Here is a 10,096-nt window from a genome sequence, read left to right as displayed (position 1 = left end):
CACCATTGACCATCTACAAGAAGCTGAGCGTCACAGTCTTTTTCAATCAGTTTAATTGTTGCTCGTTCTGGTTCTAATCACATCTACAGGTGTTTTCAACACCTGATTGAAAAGACCTTATTCAAATTCTGTTCTTAAGAGTTATGATCTTCAAGGGGTTGAATAATTTTGTCAATGAGATATTAAGAGAAATGACACTGTTTGGTATGTTACAAAATATAATGTTGTAATTCAAGTTGCATTTGTCTATTTAATGCATCTTTATTTGATATGACTATAAATAAAATATGGAATAAATGTCCAACTTGCTAAAACACCAAAATTGTGTGGGTGTTGAATAATTTTGATCACAACTGTACATACTATAGTTGGATTTTACGTTGGTACAAATAAAAGAAGCAAATTTGGTACTCACGAGTAGAGCCTTGCACATATTTACTTGCCACTGCAGGTTTAAAAGCCCAAATAATTAACAAAGGAAATATGAAAACATTTGTACATTTTTGGCTTGGTAAGATATGAGTTACCAGTTCAAGGTGATTTATATTTACAGTGAATGTTTACGTACACACCAGCTTACATGACCACAGCACACCTTTATTTGAGCCTCACATAGTAATGTTCCAGGTAGATCCTCCCATTCCTGTGTGCTGCTGAAGATAGCGACTGCATGGACACAGCGATATTTACATCATTTCATAGTACAGTATCTTCCTATTGGTCATTGATTTTTTACACCAACTCCTTATTAAAGTCGCATGTCGGTCACTGTGAAAAGACAGCTCTGGAGGCACGATTCGAGGCAAGACTGTGTCAGTGTCAAAGAGCATTCTTCTATTTCAGAAGCAGGGTGTGATGTTCAACACTTGAGACTCACTTCTACCACCCTCTGTTGTGTTGAAAGTAATTGTCACTGTTCCAAAAAGCATTGGAAACTTCAGAGCACATCATGTCACGATGCGGGCACGGATGTTTGGACGCATGTAATTATCCGCTCTCGTTAAACCGTCTTCTCTGTTTGAACCGTCCGCTTCTGTGCGAAAGACGAAGACAAATAAATTCGGGGTTATAAATATCTCTCGGGCTTCACGGTGGCAGAGGGGTTAGTGCGTCTGCCTCACAATATGAAGGTCCTGCAGTCCTGGGTTCAAATCCAGGCTCGGATCTTTCTGTGTGGAGTTTGCATGTTCTCCCCGTGAATGCGTGGGTTCCCTCCGGGTACTCCGGCTTCCTCCCACTTCCAAAGACATGCACCTGGGGATAGGTTGATTGGCAACACTAAATTGGCCCTAGTGTGTGAATGTGAGTGTGAATGTTTTCTGTCTATCTGTGTTGGCCCTGCGATGAGGTGGCGACTTGTCCAGGGTGTACCCCGCCTTCCGCCCGATAGTAGCTGAGATAGGCGCCAGCGCCCCCCGCGACCCCGAAAGGGAATAAGCGGTAGAAAATGGATGGATGGATGGAAATATCTCTCCAATTTTTCCAAATATCAGATGCTGCTTGAAATCCATCGCAGACTAAGTGCAACAATCTTTATTTACATACTTTCCAATCTTGAAACCTCCGAATACAGGAGATTGGGGGTATATATATATATATATACATATATATATATATATATATATATATATATATATATATATATATATATATATATATATATTAGGGGTGTGGGAGAAAATCGATTCGAATACGAATAGAATTGAATACGTTGTGCGATTCAGAATCCATCCATCCATCCATTTTTTACCGCTTATTCCCTTTCGGGGTCGCGGGGGGCGCTGGCGCCTATCTCAGCTACTATCGGGCGGAAGGCGGGGTACACCCTGGACAAGTCGCCACCTCATCGTAGGGCCAACACAGATAGACAGACAACATTCACACTCACATTCACACACTAGGGCCAATTTAGTGTTGCCAATCAACCTATCCCCAGGTGCATGTCTTTGGAAGTGGGAGGAAGCCAGAGTACCCGGAGGGAACCCACGCATTCACGGGGAGAACATGCAAACTCCACACAGAAAGATCCTCAGCCTGGATTTGAACCCAGGACTGCAAGACCTTCGTATTGTGAGGCAGACACACTAACCCTTCTGCCACCGTGAAGCCCCGATTCAGAATCGATTCTCATTTCTTTTTAAATGGATTTTTTTTTTTGTGATTTAGCAATACCATAACAATGCAATCCAATTCCAAAACCAAACCTGACCCAGCAACACTCAGAACTGCAATAAACAGAGCAATTGAGAGGAGACACAAACACGACACAAAACAAAACCATAAGTAGTGAAACAAAAATTAATATTATCAACAACAGTATCATTATTAGTTATAATTTTAGCATAGCAGTGATTACAAATCCCTCATTGACATTATCATTAGACATTTGTTAAAAATTAAAAAAAATAGAACAATAGTGTCACAGTGGCTTACACTTGCATCGCATCTCATAAGCTTGACAACACACTGTGTCCAATGTTTTCACAAATAAGTCATATTTTGGTTCGTTTAATAGTTAAAACCAATTTTACATTATTGCACTCAGTTGATAAAACATTGTCCTTCATAATTATAAAAGCTTTTTTTTTTTTAAAAAATCTACTACTCTGCTAGCATGTCAGCAGACTGGGGTAGAACCTGCCGAAATCCTATGTATTGAATGAATACAGAATCGTTTTGAATCAGAAAAATATCGTTTTTGAATCGAGAATCGCGTTGAATGGAAAAAATCTATATATTATCGAATTGCGACCCCAATAATCGATATTGAATCGAATCGTGGGACACCCAAAGATTCGCAGCCCTAATATATATATATATATGTATATATATATATGTATATATATATATACATATATATATATATATATATATATATATATATATATATATATATATATATATATATTGGTATATCCGTTCGGCCACCGTGTTCAATGGCGAAGTCTGACCTACAAAATTTGCAGGCACCATACCACTTCCCCTTCGAGCTGTCCTGGATGAACTGACCTTCTTGTTTCCAATTGTAGCGGCGAACAGCTGTCTCTTCAGCTGATGCGCGAGCTCGCAACCGCTGCCACTTCACTTGGCAACCAGCCAAACCCCTTTAAAAAAAAATATATATATATATATATATATATATATATATATATGTATGTATTTCATGGTAAAGCACATCCGCACCCCCTATTCACCTTGGCAACTCCAGGTAAATAATAGATAATCTGGCAATAGTTCAGCCAGTCTGTTTATATCAGGGGTCACCAACACGGTGCCCGCGGGCACCAGGTGGCCCGTAAGGACCAGATGAGTCGCCCGCTGGCCTGTTCTAAAAATAGCTCAAATAGCAGCACGTACCAGTGAGCTGCCTTTATTTTTTTTAATTGTATTTATTTACTAGCAAGCTGGTCTCACTTTGCTCGACATTTTTAATTCTAAGAGAGACAAAACTCAAACGAAATGTGAAAATCCCCAAAAATATTTTAAAGACTTGGTCTTCACTTGTTTAAATAAATTCATTTATTTTTTTTTACTTTGCTTCTCATAACTTTCAGAAAGACAATTTTAGAGAAAAAATACAACCTTGAAAATGATTTTGGGATTTTTAAACACATATACCTTTTTACCTTTTAAATTCCTACCTCTTCTTTCTTGACAATTTAAATCAATGTTCAAGTAAATTTATTTTTTTTATTGTAAAGAATAATAAATACATCTTAATTGAATTCTTCATTTTAGCTTCTGTTTTTTCGACGAAGAATATTTGTGAAATATTTCCTCAAACTTATGATTAAAATTCCCCAAAATATTCTGGCAAATCTACAAAATTTTTAAAACAAATTTTAATCTTATTTCAAAGTCTTTTGAATGTTTTTAACAAATGTTGTTCTAGAAAATCTAGAAGAAATAATGATTTGTCTTTGTTAGAAATATAGCTTGGTCCAATTTGTTATATATTCTAACAAAATGCAGATTGGATTTTAACCTATTTAAAACATGTCATCAACATTCTAAAATTAATCCTTATCAGAAAAAATTACTAATGATAGTAAAAATTGTTTTTAATTTTTTCCAAAAGATTCAAATTAGCTAGTTTTTCTCTTTTTTGGTTGAATTTTGAATTTTAAAGAGTCGAAATTGAAGATAAACAATGTTTCAAAATTTTTTTTTTTTCTTCCTGTTTTCTCCTCTTTCAAACCGTTCAATTAAGTGTTTTTTTCATCATTTATTCTCAACAAAAAACCTTCCGTAAAAGGAAAAAAAAATTTACGACGGAATGACGGACAGAAATACACATTTTTTGTTATATATATATATATATATATATATATATATATATATATATATATATGTATATATATATATATATATATATATATATATATATATATGTATGTATATCAGATGCAGAGGAGATGGATGCAGGCATCGAGTGAGAAAACATGATTTAATTAAAATACTAAGACAAAAACATACAAAGGGTTCAAACAAAAACGCATACTTGGGCAGATAACAAACAAAAGGCCTAGCGTGGGAGCTAACAGGTATCTAGCAGGAAACAGAAGTCGTACTTGTAAAATGAAAGAACAAACTGGTAAATTGGTAAATTGAGCAAATTGGTTATTTCTGGCAAGTTCTTTAAGTGTGTATCAAACTGGTAGCCCTTCCCATTAATCAGTACCCAAGAAGTAGCTCTTGGTTTCAAAAAGGTTGGTGTCCCCTGCTTTATATGATCACCCGATCTATTCATGTTCACGCGCAGGTTGTGCGCAGCGCGCTCCCGTCTCACCTGCTGGTGCGCGAGCCCGATGATTAGACCGCTGCGTCTAATCAAGGAGTTCAAAAGACGCCGCCGCAGCGCAGACTGGAAGAAGGTTTACTATCCTGGACGATAACCCAGAGTTGTGCCAAAAACAAAGTACCAGAACCAAAAGCTGAACGGACAGCCGGTAAGATTACGCTTTATTCCTCTTTGTGGGTGTGATGCACCTGTTGCGCTGGTGAGATGGGGGGCGGGGGGGTTGTGTGAATGTAGCGTCCCTCGTCCGGATGCTAAATACACATGGTGTTTGTTTAGATCATGGGTGTCAAACTCTGGCCCGCGGGCCAAATTTGGCCCGCCGTGTAATTTTATTTGGCCCTTGAGGCAGTATGAAATTAACATTAGATCTGGCCCACCGGTTTTATACAGCGGCACTGCCGCTGTAACACCGCATTCACCACTAATACTCATACTTGCCAACCCTCCCGATATTCCCGGACTCCCAAATGTCAGTGCCCCTCCCGTAAATATCCCGGGGTAAACATTCTCCCAAATTTCTCCCCGGACGACAATATTGGGGGCGTGCATTAACGGCACTGCCTTTAGCGTCCTCTAAAACCTGTCGTCACGTCCAATTTTCCTACATAGAAATAGCGTGCCAACCTAGTTACATAATATATGCGGCTTTTACACACACACGCACACAAGTGAATGCAACGCATACTTGTTCAACAGCCATACAGGTCACACTGAGGGTGGCCGTATAAACAACTTTAACAATCTTACAAAGTATGGACCACACTGTGAACCCACACCAAACAAGAATAACAAACACATTTCGGGAGAACATCTGCACCGTAACACAACATAAACACAACAGAACAAATACCCGGATCTCTTGCAGCACTAACTCTTTCGGGACGCTACAAGCAAGCAATAATTGTTTTCCTCATGCACTTTCTCTTGCTACTTCAAGGCTTGAATGTTTGATTAATTTGTTATTTTATTTGCAAATGTATTATTAGCTTGTGAAAAATGTATTTTGATATTTACCTCAGAGGGCTGCAAATACAAATGAGGCATTCAATTTTGATTTAAATTTTATATGATATGCCATTGATATATTTAATGATTATTATTTAAAACTCGATTTGACATGTCACTATAAAGTTATATAGGCCTTGCTTGTTCAATATTCAATGCTAAACTTGTTTAAGTCCCTATTAAAAGGTTAATTTGTTCAACCTTGGCCCGCGGCTTTGTTTAGTTTAAAATTTTGGCCCACTCTGTATTTGAGTTTGACACCCCTGGTTTAGATGGTGTTTGGTAAGGAAATGTTAATGCATATTCTTTAATTGGTCTGATAAATGTTGGAACAGTTTGCTTCATCAGGAGGGTGAAGTTGCTAAATTTCAAGTGTTGGATTGAACTGTGCTGGATCATTGGCTGTTAGATAGGGCATAGGAAACGTGTCATTTTTCTACCGGTAAACAGCATTTAAAGACCTACTGAAACCCACTACTACCGACCACGCAGTCTGATAGTTTGTATATCAATGATGAAATATTAACATTGCAACACATGCCAATACGGCCGGTTTAGTTTACTAAATCGCAATTTTAAATTTCCCGCGGAATTTCTTGTTGAAAACATTGTGGAATGACGACACGTGTTTGTGACGTTATTGGTTGAGTGGACATAACCCAGCACCACTTACGGCTAAAAGTCGTCTCTTTTCATCACATAATTACACAGTATTTTGGAAATCTGTGTCGCTGAAGCTTTAGTAGTTTGTTCAATTAATATTGGAGACTATAAAGAAGAATGCTGTTGGTGGAGAGCGGTGGATTGCAGCTGCCTTTAGCAACCGAAACACAGCCGGTGTTTCTTTGTTTGTTGTGAAGCTTTAGCGAACATGTTTATCTACCCCATGTCAACCAGCAAGTTTTTGGATGAGAAAATTGTGATATTAAGTCGGCTCTTACCGGAGACTTGTGCGGAGTTAGCGTCCTCCTGCAGCAGCTGTCATCTTGGCTCCTCCATTGGCTTCTCTCCGAGATACTGGCGGTCACCGCAGCCCTCCGACTTCCAGGTATGACTTTATAATCTCACTAAAACACTAGTAACACAATAAGCATGTAAGGGATTTTCCAGAATTAGCCTAACAAATGTGTCTAATAAGATCTGAATCGCTCCCACTGCACTCACATTTTTTTTTGTAGTGCTTCACTCTAACTTTCCTCATCCACAAATCTTTCATCCTCGCTCAAATTAATGGGGAAATCGTCGCTTTCTCGGTCCGAATCACTCTTGCTGCTGGTGGCTATGTTTATAAACAATGTGAGGAGCCCTACAACTCGTGACGTCACGCGCACATCGTCTGCTACTTCCGGTACAGGCAAGGCTTTTTTATTAGGGACCAAAAGTTGCGAACTTTATCGTGGATGTTCTCTACTAAATCCTTTCAGCAAAAATACGGCAATATGGCGAAATGATCAAGTATGACACATAGAATGGACCTGCTATCCCTTTTTAAATAAGAACATCTCATTTCAGTAGGCCTTTCAGATGGGTGTTTCACTACTAAATTAATAATACATCTATGTTGGATATGTATATTAAATATGTATATAAAATAGTTGGTTAATTGGTAGGGTATTTATGTATTTACATATTGGGTTTTCTGCTGCATTTATTTATTGTGTTTCTGGGGTTAAACATATTTTATATGTATCTTGGTGCACTTATGTTGACAATTTATTTAAAATGTGTTTTAACTTAAAGGGAAAATATTGGTAAATTTTCTCGCACTTGTTTAAAGGCCTACTGAAATGAGATTTTCTTATTTAAACGGGGATAGCAGGTCCATTCTATGTGTCATACTTGATCATTTCGCGATATTGCCATATTTTTGCTGAAAGGATTTAGTAGAGAAAATCCACGATAAAGTTTGCAACTTTTGGTCGCTGATAAAAAAGCCTTGCCTGTACCGGAAGTAGCAGACGATGTGCGTGTGACGTCACTGGTTGTAGGGCTCCTCACATCCTCACATTGTTTACAATCATAGCCTCCAGCAGCGAGAGCTTATTCGGACCGAGAAAGCGACAATTTCCCCATTAATTTGAGCGAGGATGAAAGATTCGTGGATGAGGATAGTGAGAGTGAAGGACTAGGAAAAATATAAATAAATAAAAAATGCCGAGGGCAGTGGGAGCGATTCAGATGTTATTAGACACATTTACTAGGATAATTCCGGAAAATCCCTTATCTGCTTATTGTGTTGTGTTTTAGTGAGATTATATGGTACCTGAAAGTCAGAGGGGTGTGGCCACGGGTATGGTGACCGCCAGTGTCTCTGAGGGAAGCCTCGCAGCTGCAGGAGGACGCAAGCTCCGCTCATGACTACGGTAAGAGCCGACTTATTACCACAATTTTTTCACCGAAACCAACATGTGGTTGGAAACCATGTTTGCTTGACCGCTCTGTTTCATAGTAAAGCTTCACCTTCGGGAATTTAAAACCAGTGTTTGTGTTGCTAAAGGCAGCTGCAATACATCGCTTCCCACCTCCATCTTTCTACTTAGACGTCTCCATTATTAATTGAACAAATTGCAAAAGATTCAGCAACACAGATGTCCAGAATACTGTGTAATTATGCGATTAAAGCAGACTACCTACAGCTTGGATCGGGATGGAAAAAAATGTCTACAACAACCGGTGACGTCAAACGCATGCGTCATCATTCCGCGACGTTTTCAACGGTACACTTCGTGGGAAATATAAAATTGCAATTTATTAAACTAAAAAGGCGAAATATATATATATTGATATATAAAATATCGGACTGCGTGGTCGGTAGAAGTGGTTGGTAGAAGTGGGTTTCAGTAGGCCTTTAAGTTTGAAGAGTTTCTGCAAGTGGATCATATTAGTACATTGTTTGATCGCTTTGCTTAATCCATTTCATAATTTAATTCCACATATTAATATACTGAAGGTCTTAAGCTTTGTACGTGCATACACAAGTTTTAAATTAAAATTTTCTCTAAGATTATATTTCTCCTCTTTTTTTGAGAAGAATTGTTGTATTTTTTTTGGTAGCAGGTTATAGTTTGCTTTGTGTATAATTTTAGTTGTTTGCAAATTCACTATGTCATGGAATTTGAGTAGTTTTGATTTAATAAAGGATTTGTATGTTCTCTATATCCAACATTATGTATTATTCTAACTGATGTTTTTTGTAACACCCTCAATGAGTAAAGTGTACTTTTGTAGTTATTTCCCCATATTTCTACACAGTAACTCAGATATGGTAACACTAGAGAGCAGAAGAGAATATGAAGATATTTATAGTTTAGAACATGTTTTGCTTTATTCATTATTGATGTGTTTCTTGCTACGTTATGTTGTATATTTTTTACATGAGATTTACAGTTCAATTTATCATCAATCATTATAACTATAAATTTGGTTTCTTTTACTTTTTCAATTTCTACTAATTTGATGTTGATGTAATTTTTTAATCTTGCTAGAATGAAAATTAACACCAATGAGTTGACTGATAAACATTGTTACATATTTTATGCAAAAAAATATAAATAACAACAAATAAAGATAGAATACTATTAATAGCAACATGTAAGTGTAAAAAACACATTATCCATCCATCTTCTTCCGCTTATCCGAGGTTGGGTCTCGGGTGCAGCAGCCGAAGCAGGGAAGCCCAGACTTCCCTCTCTCCAGCCACTTCGTCCATCTCTTCTTGGGGGATCCCGACGGGGTTCCCAGGCCAGCCGGGAGACATACAGTAGTCTTCCCAACGTGTCCTGGGTCTTCCCTGTGGCCTCCTACTGGTTGGACATGCCCTAAAAATCTCCCTAGGGTGGCATTCCCGAACACATTATGATTTGTACAATTTCAGAATGTGCTTTTTCTATTTTTAAGCAAAGAAAACAATCTGAAGTTGTCTTTATTTTTAAATTATCGTGTCGTGATTTTACCAGTCCGGCCCACTTGGGAGTAGATTTTTCTCCCTGTTCCCCCCACCCTATCTAAAATGTGTGTAAATTTTCAATCATATATCAAATATACACCATGAAGGCAGTCAAGTGTTTCTTTGTTAGCCGTATCCGCCGTGGTCCATTTAAGCCCTGCTTCTAGGCACACCGAAACATGTTTATTTCATGAACCCATCCTTTCATCACCTGCACGTGCTTATCCTCATTTACGGTGTCGGCGTGAGTTGTTTACGCACGACATTGCCTTGGCCCGGCTACTGAATATTTAGTTAGGCCTAATTGAATAATCAATCAGGCGGCCCTGTATCTCCGCCCCGTT

At 38.1% G+C, this 10,096-nt stretch overlaps 1 protein-coding gene across 2 annotated transcripts in view; it reads left to right on the top strand.

Annotated features, from left to right (window-relative positions):
• The first annotated feature begins 4,751 nt into the window (after window positions 1–4,751).
• Window positions 4,752–10,096, top strand: part of eys (eyes shut homolog) — a 722,499-nt gene continuing 717,154 nt past the window's right edge. For both annotated transcript variants that reach the window (XM_061910381.1, XM_061910382.1), the window contains exon 1: window positions 4,752–4,949. The gene's annotated coding sequence lies outside the window, so the exon portion shown is untranslated. The remainder of the gene's footprint in view (window positions 4,950–10,096) is intronic.

The sequence above is a fragment of the Nerophis ophidion genome, linkage group LG09, assembly GCF_033978795.1.
Source record: "Nerophis ophidion isolate RoL-2023_Sa linkage group LG09, RoL_Noph_v1.0, whole genome shotgun sequence".
Taxonomy (NCBI): domain Eukaryota; kingdom Metazoa; phylum Chordata; class Actinopteri; order Syngnathiformes; family Syngnathidae; genus Nerophis; species Nerophis ophidion.
This window is presented reverse-complemented; position numbering and strand designations above follow the sequence as displayed.